This window comes from Hyperolius riggenbachi, chromosome 7 (assembly GCF_040937935.1).
Source record: "Hyperolius riggenbachi isolate aHypRig1 chromosome 7, aHypRig1.pri, whole genome shotgun sequence".
NCBI lineage: Eukaryota > Metazoa > Chordata > Amphibia > Anura > Hyperoliidae > Hyperolius > Hyperolius riggenbachi.
This window is the reverse complement of record NC_090652.1, coordinates 243,830,372-243,851,297: the sequence shown is the minus strand read 5'-3', so window position 1 is coordinate 243,851,297 and position 20,926 is coordinate 243,830,372. Positions and strand designations below refer to the sequence as shown.

At 44.9% G+C, this 20,926-nt stretch overlaps 1 protein-coding gene across 7 annotated transcripts in view; it reads right to left on the bottom strand.

The window, feature by feature from the left end:
- The window catches only part of PDE11A (phosphodiesterase 11A), a 749,805-nt gene that overhangs the window by 643,584 nt on the left and 85,295 nt on the right, over positions 1-20,926 (bottom strand). Inside the window, exon 1 of one of the 7 annotated variants that reach the window (XR_011022810.1) lies at positions 19,599-19,807. The exons of the other annotated variants lie outside the window; for them this stretch is intronic. The gene's annotated coding sequence lies outside the window, so the exon portion shown is untranslated. Of the gene's footprint in view, positions 1-19,598; positions 19,808-20,926 lie in introns of those variants that run through there. 7 annotated transcript variants of the gene reach the window in all.

Below are 20,926 nucleotides of genomic sequence, written 5' to 3'. Positions count from 1 at the left end.
AATGCTGGTGGAGGAGGTGGCTAGAGATTAGCGCTGAAGGTTATATATTGTAACTCTAAGACCCCCCTGGTGGTGCCTAACCCTAAAACCCCCCTGGTGGTGGCTGCCTAACCCTAAAACCCCCGTGGTGGTGTCTAACCCTAAAAACTCACCTACTTTGCTGCAAATAACATGAATATAAAAAGCTATGTATTTTTAATAGTATAAAAAGCCTAACAACAACGTACGCATTTAAAATCTTAAAATAACGGTAATATAAAAAAAAAATCAAAAATGTATATATTTCTAATAAAATAAATAGCCTAACAATAATGTACGCATTAAAAAATCTTAAAACAAAGGTAATACAAAAAAAGTATATTACATTATGAATGTGAAAACTAATTTACGCATTGTAATTCCAAAAACAAAGTTAATTCAAAAAGTGATATATTTGTAAGATAATTAGCTTCAAAGCGATAATTTACGCATAGTACTCCTAAAAACAAATTTAAAAACGCTAAAATAAGTTAAAACTATAGTCAAAACAAATTTCTAAATGATATTTGTTACAAAAAGTATTCAGTAAACAAAAAAATTTGATTTCATGGTCCCGGCAACCACTATTTAACGGGTGCTCTAATTTCTTCTTTGGTGCCCAATGGCCGATATTTTGCATTGGAGCCTATGGTGCCCCCTTTTAGTTCATTAGCCATAGTCGCCCTTTTTTCCTTTTCCCCAGTATTACATGTGGGCTTGCAAAATCAGATAGAATCCCATCTAGTGAGAACAATGCCTAACTGACCTGAAACTGCATTATTTTATGTACAGTATTTGGGACGCTAGTGCTACAAGGCCAGAGTACTGCTTGTTGGGTTTTAAAGTCCTATTAAAAGCAAACACATTTTCTTAAATCTACTCTTGACTGGCTTATAAGCTATTTGATTAGTTAGTTATATTTTGGCCTAGGCCACACTATTTCCTGGAATGGATGGCAGGAAACAAAGACCTAAAGCTCAGGCCACACGTCTGTTTTCAGTTTTTTGGTTTTTTTTTTTTTTGCTTGTTCAGGTTTGTCCACTGCATTCCTGCACCAGATGCATTCAAGCAAACCTGAAGCGAGGAATACTTACCCATGTAGAGGGAAGGCTCTGGATCCCATAGAGTCTTCCCAGTTCCCTCTCCATGCCCTTGTTCCACCTCTTTCTATGCCTTTCAGACTCCTCAGCAGGCTTCAGAAGTACTCACATCCCCAAAGATGGGTGCAACAGTACAGCACATCTGCAAGCCTGAACTCACACGTGCCCAGTACGAAATGCGCTCATCTTCGGAAGCACTCGGGAAGGGAGTACTTTAAAAGGCTGCCTGAGGAGACCCGAAGATGTATTCAGCCTACTGGTTGAATAATTTCAATAGGGGGACAGTAAACAGTTGATGATCAGTGCTACAGCTTGATTTGAAGAAAGTCATGAATCAAATCGAAATCACAATTTCTGACAGAAAAATCGCAATAACAATTTTTCCCTAAAATCGTGCAGCCCTAGTGGACAGAGCAACAGACCTCCTGAGAAATACTGTATATTCATATATTCAGGTGTGCTAACACTCTGTTGCCAGTGGACATAGTATGAACTGAGTCTTAAAGTACTTAGTTAGGACTCAGGGGTCCAGACAGTGCTCACTTGCTGCACCACAGACTATCACTGCTAGATACAGTCTGTGCCACACCTCCAGGTTGCTAAAATGCAAACAGCAGCAGCCTTACCTACAGCCCCAGAAACAAATCCCTCTGGATTTAGTTTTAGTCTCACCATCAAAATTTCAAGAGAGGATTTTTATGCAGCAGAGACCTCAATTCATACAGCTAAAAGTATGATTCTGAGCACTCTGATTACTAAGTTACTAGAAGGTATTTTTAGATCTCTCCATAGAGATGGGCTCAATACCAGAGAATTACAAAATGACTTGTAAAGCACTCTAGCACAGCTAGATTAAATTTTACACAAATGTTTAAGTTGGCAATAAGGGAATTTACACCTGCCTGGCACCAAGTACCCAAATACAGATCTTAAAATGCTATTTTCAGTATTAAGTGTTGCATATTCTTATCAAAATAGCTTCAAAACAGGAACTAGAATAAAAGAAGTAATCCTGTAGACACGCCAAAGTCAGCATAAGAGAATGAATAAAACTTACGCAACTCAGACTGGTGTGTTATAAGAGAGGAAACAGAGCGCAGGATCTTAATGGCTTGTAAAAGTTACAAATCAGCCCCACAATGCTGTGCTGCGTGGTTTAGCAGCCAGAGAGGCCGCGCTTGCACGTCAGAGATAACTGATATGTGCTATAACACACAGAGATAGGAATCATTCTTGTGTACAGAAAAACATTTGCGTGAGCCAGAGAGGTAATTACTCCAGGAAAGTTCCCATTACCTTACGAGAACTCAAGCTCCAAATGTCAGAGAGAGGCTGTCTTTATACTGACACCATTATCTCACAGAACATTGTTTCTCTAGGATGCTGGTCAAGGCAAAAGTCCTCCAACTCATCTGATGTAAAGTATACCTGATAAGGGGGTTTAGCTCAGCAGTTCTCTGCATGCAGCGTAAAAGAATATTTTTTTCAAGAGACGCGCTGGCAGGATACAAACAATGAGCACAGTGTAACGATTGGTATCAGCACACAGAGATAATCTGATTATTGGGGATCTGCAGTATCACCAAAAATGCAGATTTATACCCGATTATTGATGATCTGCAGTATCATCGATAATCTGATATATTGCTAACCTCTGGGCTCCAGCAAAGAACACAATAATGACAGTAGAAACACAGTCGTGTGGAAAACTCCAGCACACGGCAATTCCTCAGAGGTGTGGTTACCTCTGAATGGGAACCCCGTGTGTGAGATCCTCTATCCAAGCTGAGTGAGGAATCTCGACCCCCAGCAGTAATCGTCTGCTTGGGGCAAGCGTCTCGGAGAGGCAAGTCTCAGATATAACCCTCCAGTGGGAGACGTTCCACTGAAGGGAGAATGGTCGGACAGGCAAAGGTTCAGCAACAGAGATGACAGATGAAGTACAAAGACAGAAGGCTGATACGGTATCCAAGGCAAGCAGGGTCTGGCAATGGAATATCAGATATGCAAGGTACCGAATCAGAAGACAAAAGAGTAGTCAGAGAAGCAAATAGGTCATAACAGATAATCAATGCAATTAGTACTTTAAGCTATCAAGAACTGACTCAGTGTGGATTCCCAGCTCCAGCCGGTTCTGGCACACTGTAGGATCTAGCTAAAGGTCTGAGTGCTTCCACGTAGTGATCGCAACGGCAGACAACCAGAAAATGACCAGCACCCAGTATATATAGCACAGCGCTCTCCAGCGCCTCCCCTAAGTGCTGGACCAATGGGAACTGGTTGAATCGTCAGCTGACCGGCCTGGTCAGCTGACTCCCTTCTGGCTGTCATTTAAGTTCTACCTCTCAGCGCGCGCGCGTCCTTCTAAACCTGTGTGAACTATCAATCCCAGCCACACCAGAACTCTGCTGCAAAAAAAACCCTGCACTGCACGCGGAATCCGCCGCTATGCCACCAGCGCATGCGGCGGTTCCTCCGCGTTCAGGCGGACACAAAGACGCGTGAACATCCGCCTCAGCTGCCGCGCTAGATGTGGAACCCGCCGCTATGCCACCAGCGCATGCGGCGGTTCCTCCGCGTTCAGGTGGACACAAAGACGCGTGAGCATCCGCATCAGCTGCCGCGCTAGATGCGGAACCCGTCGCCCTGCTAGAGGTGCATGCGGCGGTGCTTCCGCGTTTTCTCACACACAGTCTCTTAATACACTCTATAGCAGGGGGTGCACACATTGGAAAACACTTTAAAATCATACACAAGACACAAAAATGCATTAAGGTCAGAGTTAACAGTCCAGGGTAGTATTATAAACATTCTTATGCTATCTACTTCCATGGGCCAAGAGGGGCCAGTGATAGAGAATCCCTCCACCACACTGGATAGCTGAGCACTCACCAGTAGTAGGGGTCTAAAGTTATGAGGGTCAACTGCACTTTCGGGACATTTCCAGGCAGCCTTTCACCTCTACAGTCAATTTCTACTCCATGGATATCACTGAAAAGACCAGTAGATCCACTGCCTTATATTAGTCCCAATGCCCCAATCTATTTCCACAATCTTCACTTTGTATGGCATATCCACACCTCAGCAGGAGACAAGTACGGTCTGCCTGACTATGGTTACTTTATGCGCAAGGTATAGGGACTCAAGGCTGTAAGGCAATGGTACTACCAGTTCTCACAAAACAATGGTTCAGGCTACTAGCGTAGTCAGGGTCGGACTGGGCCACAGTAGTACAGTTTTTTCCCTCGGTGGGCCCCCCCTCCAGGTCTCTGGTGGGCCCCCCCACTCCTTGTCTGACAGAGCTCCAATTGCTGCCTGCAGCACAAAAATTCTCTTCTCAGTGCTGTAATCACTCATGCTGAGAGCAGTGGCGTAGCTAAGGAGCTGTGGGCTCGATGCAAATTTTACAATGGGGCCCCCCCATTTTGCTGGGCAGCAGTGTCTCTGAATTACAATGCTGCTAAGATCATGTACATTTGGCCCTGTCCATAATACATCGTGACCACACCCATTTTCCGGTGCATGGTCACACCCTTTTTTCACCGCAATCATGGGATGTGTGGGCTCCAGGTTAAAATTTCTTTGGTGGGCCCCCAGTGTCCCAGTCCGACCCTGAGCGTAGTTACACTGACGGAGAAGACTAGATGATGTAATAGTATAATACAATAGACTATGAAGGAGATGAGGGAGGGATTTCTGCATCTAGCTACATGTACCTACATCAGCTATATACAATATACTGATTTAGAAAAGCTGGCCAAAAGGCAAAAGCTACATAATCAGTATTTTAGAATTAACAAAACAGATGTTGACTTTATGAAAGCTGACACATATTATGCACTACTTTATTTGATTCTGTATACTTCAGCACTGCTGCACACATATCCTTGTAATAAATAGTTACTCCAGCAAGGATATTGATACTGCCACTGTTCAGTCCCCAGTATTCATCAACATCAGCTTCCAAGTCTCTTGCATACACCTCTCTCCTGCAAAGTGTACCTGTCACCACGCAAAATCAGGAAGTGTAAATAAGAAGGTATTTAATAAGCTTCTCAATACAATTCAATACAAGTTTCCATCAATAAGAAAAAACTTTTAATCTAGCATTGTGGGGCCTATGACATGGATCCAGCATATATTCAACACTAAAAAAAAACACAAATTGCTGCTCATACGTTATGCCTGAAGACGTGGAGAAACTTGTCGGGTGGTGTATGAGCAGCAATTTATGACTTTTAAAATGCTGAATATTTGCTGGGTCCCTGTCATAGGGCCCACAATGTGAGTTTAAAGTTTGGTTTTACTGATATAAACTTATTAAATACCTGTTTATTTGCACTTCCTGTTTTTGTATGGTGGCAGGTCCACTTTGCAGTAGAGAGGGGTATACGGGAGGCTTGGAAGTTGATGTTGATGAATACTGGAAACTGTACTGTGGGAGTATCAGTGACATTATCCTTGCCAGATTAACTATTTATTTTAAGGCTATACATGCAATAGTGTTGAGGTCCTATACAGAAGCATTTGTTACTTGGAGCGAGAACCAGGAGCTTTGGCAGCTGTGCACAGCCGGGCGTGGATAGGCACCGACTACTAAACCATTTGAGTTTAAATATGCACTATTTACCATGGCCATACACTTGAAATCATTTTTATGTAAAAAGGCATGAGTGCTCTGACAGCAGGGGGCAGTAAGGTGCCCCCTGTTTTCCCAATAAATGAGAAATGTCACTACGGGACTCATCATGTTTTGGCCTTTGACCCATAGAAGCTAATCAGTATGTCCAGAAACGAATCTAAAGTTGCCACAGATTGCTACCCGTCTCTGCTATTGTAAGATAAGCCTACACGTGAAAACCATTCCATTTATACATTTGACTGCATTATAAGGCTTTCGGGACCCTTCTGCTCCTCTGCAGGAACAGGAAATTGCAGCTAAGCGTTTACATTGTAAATCAACCCCTGAATCATTGATTTGCTTCTATTTATCCAAGAAATGGCCTCACTGTGTCTACCTGCTCCTCCGGGACACACAGCCGCAAGGTAATGATTTTGGTTTGCTAATGAATATTACGCTCAAATAATTATCAGTTAGCCTTGGCAGTTCCTTGCTACAGTTCATGCACTAGTGGAAAACGCAAGTACACAACAGCAGGGAAACTGGATGATAAATAATTTACGCATCACCTTGAGCTACTCGGCAAGCCTCTCAGAGCCGCTCTGTACGGCTATTATTCCATTTAACAAGTTAAACTATTGGAATTATTTATCCAACAAGAACAAGCTCACGGCATCCAAACTGTTAATTATTAATGCGGGAGCCATATGTTTAATATAACATATGCGTAATAACTTCATTCAAACTATAAAGCGATGATTTATGTGACATCGGGGCTGTAAAATAATATCCAGTGGAAAAAAAGAAAACAAAAAAGAAGAAAGCTAAGGGTCGATTTAATTTAAGTCAACCCATGGCGTTTAAACCATGCAGCAATTAGAGGGAAAATCAACTTCTGTAAAAAAAAAATCAAAAAAAAAAATCAGCGTTTTCGGTTGTGGCTCTTAGTTCAGCTCTATTTACTGCAAGGATTAATGGAGATTTTGCTTTTTGTACCTGATTACTTTGCTTTTATTTGCATAAAAAATTGAATCCCACAACGTTCCCTGCTTCTAGCAAAAACTGGTAGATAGAACAAACTTTGCTGCCAGGCAATGAGCAGGTCTAGGTGCTGAAAATGAATAATACAGATAATACAGTACATCCTCTTGCCCTGTGCAGCTAATGTCCACTGCGGTAAAGCCCAGAAACATTACCGGCAGCTCTGGTCTGTCGGAAACAGTGCAGAGACTGTGCGAAGCCGTGACTCACAGAAGCAGAGAGGGATAACTATGACTGTTAGGTGCAGAGAGCCAATAGCAACAGCATCTGTCTCCTGCAAGTCCCACTGATCAGATGTTGATAGGTTGTGATGCCTTCTCGGGAGAGCCAAGCATTTCTACCCCCAGGCAGCTGAGCAGAGAGAACGGAACAAGAGGTTTGCCCTGTAGTCCTTCAGATGTTTAACCCTTTAGGCTCCTGTTTGAAGATGCTGAGGCGCTAGTGGGGAAATCACCTAAGTATGGCATGTTTAGCCTCCCTAGCGTTCATTTTTCCAGGATTTCTGTGCAAAAAGTGGTTCAATTAATTGAATATCATTTTCAAGCATTTTTTTGTACATACTTTTTTAAAATAAGTTTGCCGCAAGATGTTGATGACGCTGCTTGACCCTGGCGTCATCAACACCGATGGCCTTGGAACATTTCATCGCCAAGGGAGATGCAAATCTGCCAAGGGACATGGAAAAGGACTCTGGGAAAGCGATCGGAGGTACATGACAGCTATAGTTTCCGCAGTATAGGTAAGCCAGCTATAGGTTCCACAGTATAGGTAAATCAGGTATGAGTGTCCACAATATAGTGAAGGTTGCTATAGGTGCCACAGTATAGATATGCCAGCTATAGGTTCCACAGTATAGGTATGCCAGCTATAGGTGCCACAGTATAGGTATGCCAGCTATAGGTTCAACACTATTGGTGTGCCAGCTATAGGTTACATCGTATAGGTATGCCTTCTATAGGTTTCATGGTATAACTATGCAAGTTGTAGGTTTCCCAGTGTAGGAAAGCCTTGCAGATCCCCCCCCCCCTCCCCTCCGTCTGTTCCTCCCTCCCATCCATCTGATTCCCCCTCCTTCCCATCCATCTGATTCCCCTCCCTCCATCCCTGATGATCCTCAGGTGCCGCTGAGAGATGAGCAAAGGAGGTATAACTCACCAGAGGCTCTCCAAATCCAAATCCAAAAAAGCTTTATTGGCAGGACCAAATACATTTAGCATTGCCAAAGCAAAACAAACATTAACATGGGGAGGGGGATTGTGGGAATAAGGGAAGGATAAAGGGGGTTGGGGTATATAGTCCATAGGTGTGTGAAGGATGTAAGGGACAGCATGGGGGGCTGGGATATACAGTCCATAGGGGGGTATTGGGGGAATACAGTCCATGTGTTATCATGTTCCTCTCAGTTGATGGCAGGCAGTGACATATCGGGCAGCTATTTGCACGGTTGTTTCCTCCTCCCCCAGTAGGATGTAGAGTTTCCTCTCTTGATCTGTGGAGGTGAAATCCTGGATGTGGGCGGAGAGTCTCTGGAAGTGGGCAGTCCTCACAGGTGCGTATTTGCTGCAGTGTAGCAGGAAGTGGGCCTCATCCTCCAAGACCTCCTGGTCGCATTGTCTGCACAGTCTCTCCTTCCGGGGCTTCCATGTCTGTCTGTGCCGCCCTGTCTCTATCTCCAGGCTGTGGGCACTCAGACGGTACAAACTCAAGACCTGTCTGTCTTTGTGGTGATGTAGCCTCTCCAGATATGGAGCCATTGTGTACTCCCTCTGTAGTGATTGATAGACAGCGAGTTTCTTGGAATTCTTTATGTCACTTCTCCATTCCTCTATGTATCGTTCCTTGCAGCTTTCTATGGTCCGTTTTATTTGGGCTTTTGTCAGCCTGTGTTGGTGGCCTTGGCTGGGCTGGCTGCTGATGCTTTGCTTGAGAGCGCGTGGTATGGCCTCGCCCCCCTGACTCAGTGAGGCTTTATGGTGGTAAGTGCTGGGGTTGCTGCTCTGTATATGTGCCCAGTATGAGAGTGCCCTCTGCTGGATAGTAAGCCATAGTGGGAACCTGCCTAGCTCTGCCCGGCAAGCTGAGTTTGAAGTGCTTCGATGGACTTGGAGGAGATACTTGCAGAACTCTAGATGGAAAATTTCTGTTGGGCTGGAGTCCCATTTTGATTGGTCAGGGTAGGTGACCGGGCCCCATACCTCACTGCTATAGAGCAGGATTGGGGTGATGATGCTATCGAATATCTTTGCCCACACTCTCACTGGTGGTTTTAGGTGGTAAAGCTGTCTTCTGATGGCATAAAATGTTCTGCAGGCTTTGTCTTTCAGGGCCTGTACTGCTGGTTTAAAGCTTCCTGATTGGTTGATCTCCAGCCCCAGGAGGGTGTAGCTGTTAGTGGACACCAGTGGGGAGCCATTTAATATAAATGTGGGGGGGGGGGGGGGGTTCCATTCTTCCTCTGAAACACCATCACTTTTGTCTTCTTTGGGTTGATGGGCAGTGCCCATGTGGTACAGAAAGTCTTCAATACTGACAGGCTGTCCTGTAGTCCTTTCTCTGTTGGGGAGAGCAGCACAAGGTCATCTGCATACAACAGGAACTTCACCTCGTGGTCATGCAGGAAGAGGCCTGGAGCTGGGGAGGATTCCAGGGCTACAGCCAGTTGGTTAATGTATATGTTAAAGAGTGTTGGGCTCAGACTGCAGCCCTGCCTGACTCCTCGACCCTGCTTGAAGAAAGCACTTCTCTTCCCATCTACTTTCACACTGCATTGGTTCCCAGTATATGAACTCTTGATGACATCATAGGTTTTTCCTCCTATTCCACTCTCTAGGAGTTTTAGGAAAAGGCCTGGGTGCCACACTGAGTGTGATGATCCGCTCAGCTGGCTGCACAGGCAGACAGCTGTTTGTCCATTCCTCTAGTCTGTGGGCTGCAGGTCTCTGGAACAGAGACCTGTCTTTCCATTGCAAGTTTCTGGTCTGTTCTCTTGCTGGGGAATTTGCATACATTTGTTATGCAAATCCCCTACCTGCCTTCTTTGATGACTGGCACTATAAGAGCTTTATGTTTCCCAGAAGGCTTTGCTGGTCATTTCCCTTCCATGGTCTGTTCCTGATGGACACTGCTGGAGTGTCAGCCATTGCTATCTAGTATAGTTAATTCCTGGGGGTTGCTTTAGGCTCCCCTTCTAGCCCAGTCAGGTTGTATTATCTGTATTGCCTGTTCTGTCTTGTCTTGCCTGTTGCCATTGTCCTGTCCCACGGTGGTCGACAGGAAATGGTTCTGATCTCTGTTCTTGGAGTATAGCTGGTGCAGCGGTTGCTACCAGCTATCTCTTCTGTTCTGTCTCCTGGGATCGCGCTAGCTACTTTTCGCTAGCGCAGGGGATCCTTCTGTTCTGTCTTCTGGGATCGCGCTAGCCACTTTTCGCTAGCGCTGGGGATCCTTCTGTTCTGCTACTCTGTACCTGGATCGCGCTAGCCACTTTTCGCTAGTGCTGTGGATCCTATCTCTCGCTTGTCCCTGTTTTCGTGTGTCTGTCTTGTCTGCTACGCTTGCTGGAGGCTCGGTGAGGTAACCGTTAAGCAAGCGCTCGCGTCCTCTGTTTCATGTTTGTCTGTCGATGGTTAGTTAGGCGTGCTTGTCTCTATTGTGCTTATCACGTGGAGACTGCGCATAACCGCGTGCACTGTTGCGAATGAGTGCGGTGTTCACGGTTAGCTAGCGTTTGTTATTTTCCGTATCTCCTTATTGTATTATTTGCTGTGCCTTTGCTACCCTCGTATTCTATTCTGATCTGCCTTGTGTCACGTCTGGCGATCGCACCTCTCGCGATCGTGTTCCTATTTCATATCTGCTGTTGTGTGTGCGCGGTCGCGGGGTGGCGACTGGATTGGCGCACACACATACAACCTGTCCCTTTGCTCAATCTCATTCGCAATTGCCTCTCTTGCGATTGCGTTCTGCGCTTCGTACAATTCCTGTCTGGCACTTGTGGAGGTACAGAGGATTAGTTCCTCTGCACTCCCCAGCGCCATCTGCCGACAGGAATTTCCCTCTGAAGGTGCGTAGCACCTTTTGCTGGGTGCCTGCAAATATACGCTTGTGGAGGATTTCCGCCGTGTCAGCGCACGCATTGTGCGCTGATCACGGAGAAAGTTCCACAATCGTTACACTGAGTCAAACGCCTTCTTAAAATCAACAAAGCAAGCGTCTATTTTGCCACGTGAGCTGTGGACATGGGTCTTGATGAGGCTGTGCAGTGTGTAGATGTGGTCGGTTGTGCGGTGGTTTGGCATGAACCCGGCTTGGCTTTTGCTGAGTACGTCTTGCTGTGTGAGGAAGGAGAGGATCCTTTTATTGATGATGCTGTTAAACAGTTTCCCCAGTGTGCTGCTGACACAGATTCCTCTGTAGTTTGCTGGATCATATCTGTCTCCATTCTTGTAGATGGGTGTTATGAGGCCTTCACTCCAGGCCTGAGGAAAGGAGCCAGCACTCAGGATGAGGTTGAATAGTCTTGCGAGTGCCTCATGTATTTCCTGGGGGCTGTATTTGATCATCTCTGGCAGGATGCCATCGGTACCGCTAGCCTTCCTACATTTTATCAGCTTTGTTCTTTCTCTTATTTCCTGCACCGTGATTGGTTTATCCAGAGGGTTTTGAAAGTCCTTGATTGTCTCCTCCATGTCCTTCAGTTTTGCGGCTATTTGTTTTTGCTCCAGGGTTTGGGCATTTTCTGGGATGTCTTTGTAGAGGTTCCTGAAGTAGTGGAGCCAGATGTGGCCATTTTGGATATGAAGAGGGCTTTTTTTAGGCTTTGTACCGATATGGTTCCAGGTCTCCCAGAATGAGTTGTCTTGGAGGGAGTCCTCCAGCTGTTGGAGTTTGTGGGAGATGTGGCACTGTTTTTTCCGCCTGAGGGTGTCTTTATATTGTCTCTGTAGGTGGTCATGGGCTTCCCTTAGGTCTCGGTTGTTGGGGTCTCTGTGTTTTCGGTTAGAGGCTGCCCTTAGCGAATTACGTAGAGCCTTGCATTCACTGTCAAACCATTTTTGGGACTGTTTATTTGTGGATCTCTTGCAGTTGGTCTGCTTGAGGCCTGCTAGTACTGCCATGGTATGTAGGATGTTACTGAAGTCCTTCACTGCATGGCTGACGCCTTGTTAGTTTGGTTCATATGGGTTGTTATAAAAGTTTGTCAGCAGTTCTTGGATTTTGGCAGTTTTGGTCATGTTGGTGTATTCGGTGGCAGACTGTTTGGGCCATTTGAAGGGTGGTGGCAGCTTGTAGAGACCGGTCTGATGAGGCTGCTGTGTGGTTGGTTTATCGGTGGATTTCAGGTACAGCAGGATTTGGCTGTGGTCTGACAGCGACGATCGCTCATTCTCCTCTGCAGCTCCAGGCTATTGTTTACTATTATGGGGACGCGGCTTGATGATGTTATCCAGCCGCGTCTCCAGTATAGTGAACTGTAGTCCGGAGCTGTGGTGAAGAAGAATGGGCAATAGTCACTGGAGAGAGCCTCTGGTGAGTTATACCCCAGGATCAGACGGAGGAGAGGGGAGTAATGCTGCACTGCTCTGCCCCGCCGGCTCTATGCGGGCTTCACAGGGACTGATAGATGCAAGTTGGCACACTACGGGTAGCTCAGATCGCTACCCACAGTGTGCTGACAGGCATCCATCAGTCCCTGGGAAGCCCACAGAAGTAAAAAAAAAAGAAAAAGGAGCCTAGCAGCGCAGAGCAGCTAGAAATCTTCCTGGCTGCATGGACGAGCCTGACTCATCCATACCGCTTTCAGTAAATTTTAGCTGGACGAGCCAGGCTCGTCCATACCGCTAGGGGGGTTTAATGTTTCTTGCAGTTCATGTAAGCTGTGGCAATAAAATGTTAAGAAAGGCTAATGGACAGATTCACAGGGAGCAGAGGGAGTATAACAAACATGTACATTCCAAAGGGATGTCGGGAATGCCTCTTACAATTGTAATGCCCTCACTGCACTGAACAGCATGTAACAACACAGAGACAACTCCACACTGCTCTGCTGTTACCGAACAGGTTTTTGTGAATTGAAGCTGGTAAATTACCGCACCTGTGAAAATTTTCATGAAATAGCACACAAAAGTCTAAAACACAGAATGTGGTATTTTAAAAACCAGATTTTTTTTATTGCACAGCTTATGAATCGAGGCCCATGTGTGATTTCAGATGCTGAAAAGTGGGTACAGGTGCATTAGCAAGCTCCCCTTCTCCATGTCGCTTCCATAGATCTCACACCTTGGGTTCCTTTTTAATAGCCATTGGGACATTCTAACTTTTAAGCATTAGCGTACCGCTGTGTATTTTATGCATACCAGAGATGCATTTGAACTAAACTTAGTCCTCTTTCAGATGGATGGCTGAACTGTGCGCTTGCCGAGCAGTTCAGTCTCCCATCTGCCGCCTGCCAGTGCAATTCGGGTGCAATTTAATTCACTGCCTATCAGTTGCCCGTGTGAAAGGGCCTTTAGGATATAGCTGTAGAGTAGCTGTTGAATAGAAATCAAAACTAGTCCTTGGTAGAGATGTTACCAAGTGACTCCTGCGCAGTAGACCGGGACCTGATTGGGCTTGGCTATTTCCACCGGAGCCCATCGGAAAGCCACTACTGCGCCTGCACAGAAGAGAAATATTGCAGGCACTATTGCGCCTGCACCACAACGGACAAGCCTGTTGGCGGATTTTTGGGGGCTGCCAGCGCATGGATCTCAGAGGGTGAAAAGGACAGGGGAAGCCTCATTAGGATCCAGAGGCTTCCCTCTCCAAAGGTAAGTAACCTGCCCCCCCCCCCTCCCCATGCACTTTTTTTTATTACAGATCCTATTTCAATTTATTAGGAGTCGGAGTTGGTGCATTTTTTCCTGACACCAGGTTCCCAAAATTGCTCCAACTCCTCGACTCCGACTCCACAGCCCTGGGTTTGCATGTGGGTTCAATGAGTTTGGGCTGGTGAGGTGTATGAAGCTTGTTAATAATTTATGTATCCTTCATAGACTGATTTTTAGACACATCATTATTTCTGTATATAATTTATCAGTGTATAAATGGTACCAGCAAAACAAATTCATTTTCATTGTGAAGGGAGGGGGAAAGAGAAGAAACTTTGCCTGGGGCACCAAATGGCCAGAAACAACTCTACCCTCTTCCTTATGTAAACTTACAGCAGCTCCCCTCATATTTATACAAATCCTGTGGGCAGCAGCTCCCCTCTTTCATGTGTTGTCCCCAATTTACAGCCACACACACACCTGCCTGGCCCTGCACACATGGACTAACTGACTGCATAACTAGAGGATACAAGATGCCCACTGTTGCTTGGTATAAACAATGCTCCCCTGCAAGAACCTTTTGCAGTTACTTCAATTACTCTTTAATAATAAAGCATAACTAATGAAAATGCACACAAACAGACAGAAAACTGTGTTTTTCCATTCACTACAGCCTTAACATTTCCCAGTACTAGTCATATTTACACACTACATTGGAGTTAGCAAGAACTAATACCTTAACAGATTGAATCAACAGATTTCTCTCCAGCTCTGAAACTAGTGATTCAGAGTTGGACTGACTCCCATTCTGTTCTTTCTGCTCAGTGTGGTACAAGGGAAAAAAAGACATTTCCAGAGCTGGAATTGGAAGCCTTACAGTCATAAAGCATGTGGTAAAAGATGCGACTTCACACTTTATGTATGTAAGATGCGTAGATATCCTGTGCTGGTTAAAATACTGTAAACAAAAACACTCCAATGAAAAAGACCCAGCTAAACAAATATCCAAAAAATAACCCTAGATAAGAACTGCAAATCCAAAATAAACAGTTTACTTTTGTGGTTCCACCCTGCTAGGGTGTGGTGTATCCTTAGTAACGGGTACAGGACGATATCGCTTTCCCCTGTGGTCAGGCTCAAGTCCAACTGCCTTTAATTACTGAAAATTGATGCCATTATATCCCATTTCGACAAAGAAATTGCTGCTCTTGTCTGACCCTGATTCTTCCTCGTATAGCCTCTGCATGGAACGGTTCAGAGGAACTCTGTATTTCCTTCATAGTATTATTGCCTCATAAAGATTTTCATTTCTATCTCATGTGGAACTACCTCCTCTGACTTTGCTGTACATAATCATATAGTGGAAAGTGCTTTGCAAAAATAATCTAGGGTGTGGGAGGTGATTAGGTGGGCAGTGGAGAAGACTGAGGAACACCCTCCCAGACAGAAGCTTTGTGTTATCTCTGCTGAAGCAAGGAAACCACGATTTTCGAGCTACAGAAAAAGGTGTTTAGATGATGGTCTGTTTGCCTTGTCTATGGCCTTGTTATGCAATTCCAACACGGTTTAGGAATAGCAACATAATGCGATCCAAAGAGACATTGGAAAATAATTGGCTGCACTGTCCACATGTTGTGATTAACCATGGTATCGCAAAGCATGGTTGCATGCAAATTATCGGGTTTCCAATGCAATTGTAACGAGCGGCAGAGACGCCGTTTCGTCCGTCCCCGCCGCCCTCTCTGCCTCGCGCTGGTCTCTCGCGCGCGCACACTGAGAGACTAGTGCGCGCGCGCGGTCAGCGTCGGGATATTTACGCCTCCCGGAGGCGAGTCAGCTGACCCGCTGGTCAGCTGACGTCACAGGGAGAGCATCTCGCCCCTGATTGGCCGCCTGACGGGGGCGTTCCCCTGGGTTCCTCTACCAGCATAAAGACAGCGAGCTGTCAGTAGCTCGCTGTCTGTTGTCGTGATCACCCCTGTGTTAGCGCTCAGAACGTAGACTAGATCCCAGGTGTTGTTGCTAAGGATTACACACCTAAGACTAGGATTGTTATTGTTGTATTATTGTTGTTGACCCTGCTCGTTCCTGACTAAGCTCTCGCTCTCTGATTCTGTACTACGCCTATCTGATATCGTTGCCAAACCCTGCCTGATCTCTGACTCTGAACCTGCTCGCTGATTTTGTACTTTAGACTTCTGATTCTGTTGCAGACTTCCGCCTGTCCCTCACTCTGATATTGCCTACCGATTTTGTACTGTACCTGCCAGTGTGTTGCCGACCTATTTCTGTCTGACTCTCCTACTCGCCAGTGGGCCCATTGCCACTGGTGAGGTTACTCCTTAGATTCTTACCTGATCTCCCCTGCCTGGGAGGTTAGCGTAGGAACCTTCGGAGTACTACTGTGTGCACCAATCACTTCCCACACATACAATTAAAGTTGGTTGCCTGCTATTCTATATCTGTATTATTTGTGATTCTGCAGATCACATAATAATCAGATATAGTATCCGTATTACTGGTGATACTGCAGATCACCAGTACTCGGACCTCAGTTGCTACACATTGTCACAGCAATTCAATTAATTATGATGGATGGGGCCGCAATCGCACCAGGGAAAATCAGGGAGCAATGCCATCCCAGTGGCTACCTGCAGTTCCCGCAGCGTCAAATGGAAACTAGTCCTTAGGCCTGGTTCACACGTACGCTTGCAGAGTGGTAAATAATGCTAGCGGCCCTCATCATTTAAGCACTGCCCACTCAAATGATTTTGGTAACGCCATTTACCTTCGCTTACCGCAATTTGCGCAAACACAGCATTTAGATCCTGATTTTTCCATGTTTTTGTTTTTTTTCCTGGACATAACCTGCAGCGTCCCAGATCGGCAACTGCATCACTTCTTTGTCCCCCTGCCATGGTCAAAAATGGGACGCATGGGTTGAACAACAAGAAGTGCCACCGAAGGTAGTCAAATGCTTTGCTGTACGCTTGCAGAAAAAGCATTTGAACAAGATACTGGGCTGCTGGTTCTGACGGCTGTCTGAACCAGCCCTTAAGGGAAAGGGGGGCACTCGTGAAGCAAAAGAGGTAGAAAGTCCTTTGGAAGAGTCCAAGAATCTCTAATGGCTCATAAAGCCACTGCTGACACTTTGACTTTCCTGCATTTCAGATAACAACAAGATTAGCACTGTGATGCTGTTATCATTTGCAAAGGCCTGACATGTCCTAAATTCAAGGTGCTATGTTTGCATAAATATATAAAACAGCTGTAGTTAAGTCACTGCTTGGCATCTGCAGTAACAACTAGGAAGCAGCTTATAAGGAGTGCCAAGTTCTGTCCAGATGGGCTCGATTAAGACTTTATGTGTTAAGTGTCTAGGAATAGCTGAACAGGTACACTGGAATTCTCAGCACCGGATGCTGCAAGGTTTCCTGCCTCCCAATTAAAGAGAACCTGAAGTGAGAGGTATATGGAGGCTGCCATATTTATTTCCTTTTAAACAAAGCAAGTTGCCTGGCAATCCTGCTGATCCTCTGCCTCTAATACTTTTAGCCATAGACCCTGAACAAGCATGCAGATCAGGTGTTTCTGCCTTTTTTGTCAAATCTGGCAAGATCAGTTGCATGCTTGTGTTGGTGTGACTCCCAAATAGATCAGGGAATTAATATGGCAGCCACTATATACTTCTCGCTTTAGGTTCCCTTTAAAAGATACCAGAAAAAACGGGTAAGCAGGCATCTAGATGTAGTCCTCATGCCCACCATTCAACCTCCCCCCCTCCCCCCACCCCCCATTCTCCTCCCTTCTACCCTAAATTACAGCCGCAGCTTAGTCCAGGTTGTCCGGGATGGGTGGTAGTGTGCAGGCTCATGTGGCCAGGACCCCACTGCGCGTGCTCACAACTGCACAATGATGTCATTGTGCCATCTTGCAAATGCGCAGAGCACTCCTGGCCGCGCACGCCTGTGCACTACCGCCTAACCCGGGCGACCTGGACTGAGCTGTAGCAGTGATTTAGGGTATAAAGGAGGGGGATGGAGGGAAGTGTTGGGCATGAGGACTGCATCTAATACATGCCTGCTTACTCTGTTTTTAATAATTCTTTTGGTTCTGGTGGTATCCTATAAGAGGCATAATCCATCTAAAATTAAATTAGTAATTGTGTACATTATTATGTAATGTAATGTGTTTGATAGGCTGAAAGTAACCTGACACATTCTTCACCAGAACAAAGGACATTACATAAAATATAAATGCTGCAAACTACTGTATACATGTTTCCTATTCTAATATTAGCAGCCTGAGCCCGGACATGTATAGATGAGTAGATGTCCCAAAAAATACAAACCAATCACCTTAGGGCCCTTTTCCACTACCAGTGATATGTAATCCTATTCTGATTGCTGGCAGATTGCAAATTGCTACGTACAGTGAAACTAATGGAAACCGCGGCAAAAGATTCTATTAGAGTGGTCCATTTGCAAAACGATTTTCTCCCGATCGCAATTGCTGTCCTGCTGCATTTTCCATGCTATTGAGCTCTTAAACCTTGTACAGGAGTGTAGAAAAATCGCATAGCAATAGTAATACTATGTAATTTTACCTACGATTCAACGACTGACAATATTTTCCTACTGCTTTTTTCTCCTGCACAAATCGCAAAGGCGAACGCATCACAATTGACAGTACACTTGATGTATCACATCGAAATCACAGAACTGTAAATTGGTAAGAAGCACAATCTCATTGTTTCTATTGGAAAAGGATCCTTAAAGAGGAACTGTCGCGAAAATCTTAAAATGTAAAACACATACAAATAAGAAGACGTTTCTTCCTGAGTAAAATGAGCCATGCATTACTTCTCTCCTGTGTTGCTGTCACTTACAGTATGTAGTAGAAATCTGACATTACCGAAGGTCATGTTGACCTGGGTTGATTTGTATGTATTTGTTATGTTGCTACGATAAAACTCAATAAAATTTAAACTGTTAAAAAAAAAAAATCTGACATTACCAATTTCTCTATAGGGGATTTTCAGCGTGACCTTTATCCTTTATAAAGACATTCCCTGATAAAGATTTACATAAAGATGCTTGCCAGCCTCCCTGCTCGCTGCACACTTTTTTGGCATTTGGACAGAGCAACTGCCATTCACTAAGTGCATTTTGAAAATAAAGAAATCCCTGAGAACCCCCATGAGGAGATGGGCTAGTCCAAAACCTGTCGGTTCTGTCCGAATTCTACTACCTACTGTAAGTGACAGTAACAGAAGAGAAAAGCAATTTATGGCTCATTTTACTCTGGAAGAAACGTGCTTCTTAATTGTACATGTACTTTGTATCTTAAGATTTTTTGCAGCAGAGGTCCTTTAAAGAGACGCAGAAACAAAGTAAACTAAAGCTCTGATACTTACCCAGGGCTTCCTCCCGCCCCATAAACACGTCCAAATCCCACGCCGTCCTCTCGCGGTCTGCCGTTCGGCCATGGTGAGCCCCGGTAACAGGCTCAGTCGATGCCATTCTGGATCTACTGCACACGCACAGACCTCCCGCGCATGCGCAGTAGACCCGGAATGACGTCACTGAGCCTTTTATCCTGGGGTCGCCGCAGCTGAACGGCAGACCTTGGGAGGATGGTGTGGGACTTATGGTGGCCATACACGATACAATAAAAACATTTGATTTTCCCGTTTATTCGATCTAAATGATCGAATCGAATGAAAGTTGAAAATATATTTTTTTTATCAAGAAACTCCAATGATTATCCCGTTTTTTCAAGAAAAATCTGATCGGACATGCTGGAAAAATCTTTATATTCGATCAAACTAAATTATCTAATCGAAAAAAAAATGAAAAATTGTGACATGTATGGGCACCTTTAGACGTGTTTACGGGGTGGGAGGGAGCCCCAGGTAAGTAGCAGAGCTTTAGTTTACTTCGTCTCTTTAAGCCTCATCATGTTTCCAGAACCCAGGTATGCATAGATAAACAATTCCCTTTCTGTTACCTGAGGTGAAGGCCCCGCCCCTAGGCCGCTCCTTACTCCCAGCACTGTCCAAAATATGTAAGTATAGATGAGTAATGCATCTGTCATGTCCTATCTGAAAATAACCAATCACTTCTGCTCTTTGAGGTAAAGAGCCTGTTCTTAGGCCTCTCCAAGTTTCCAGTGTTCTGATATGTATAGATGTGTAATCCATCCATCATGCCGTGACTGAAAATGACCAATCACTTTGCTTTCATTGGAAAAGGTCCCACCCCTATGCCTTGCCCAGGTTCCAGTGCTCTCATATGTATAGCAATCCATCCATCATGTCATGACTGAAAATGATTAACCAATGACTTCTGCTTTCAGAGGCAAAGGTCCAGCCCCTAGGCCTCTCCTTGTTTTCAGGGGCCAGATATGTGTTTTCAGTATCTGCTCAACTGCAGACATACTTTCTATTAATTCCTGTGTAGGGAATCAGCAACAAAAGTTAATGTTATCCCTGTGGACACTACTTGATTAGTTTTTATGAAGTACCTACAGTGGCTACTTCACTAACCATTCCTACAGCACAGGCACTCATTGCAACAAGCAGCAATTTCCAGTCTGGGTGACAGTCTGAGGAGAATGACTGACAGTGTGTCAGCTGCAGGAGTCTGTGCTACGCTGAGCTGTGGTCTTTCATTTTGAGCCTTTCTATGTACCGTGTGATTTTAATCGGTTTTTACATCCAATTTCGATTTTTAATCGTTACTGCATGCTGCGTTTTTTCCTCAGTTTTTCTGTTGATTGTATTCTGGGAAAATCGGAATTACAAAGTGGAATCGAAATCGCAAAATGGATTTGCAGTGTGCAGGGAGCCTAAGGGCCCTTTTCCACTAGTGCGTTTTTGCCAAAAACGCGTGCGTTTGCTGATTCTCAAGTGCAGCCTGTTTAAAATAATAATCTTGGGTGGCCTTTTCCACTGCTGCGTTCCCACTTTTAAAAAAACGCAAAACGCATGTCTGTACGATTTTGATGTGTTTTGCGTTTCAATGTAAAGTATAGAAACGCGGGAAAAACGCATAGAAATGCGTTTTGAGTTTTGTATTGATTTAACCACTAGTATCTATTTTAAAAAAATCAAGACAACACTTGCCAATCAGAAAAACGCAAACGCATAAAAAATGCACAAAAACACACATCAAAATTGGTCAAAAACTAATGCGTTTGTGTTTTGCCGTGGAAAAGAACCCTAATATGGAAGCAGTTTGTTAATGATTACCACTATTCAATGCACATATAGGGCTTGATTCACAAAAGAGTGCTAACTGTTAGCACGGCCGTTTTCGCGCGAATTTTCGCATTGC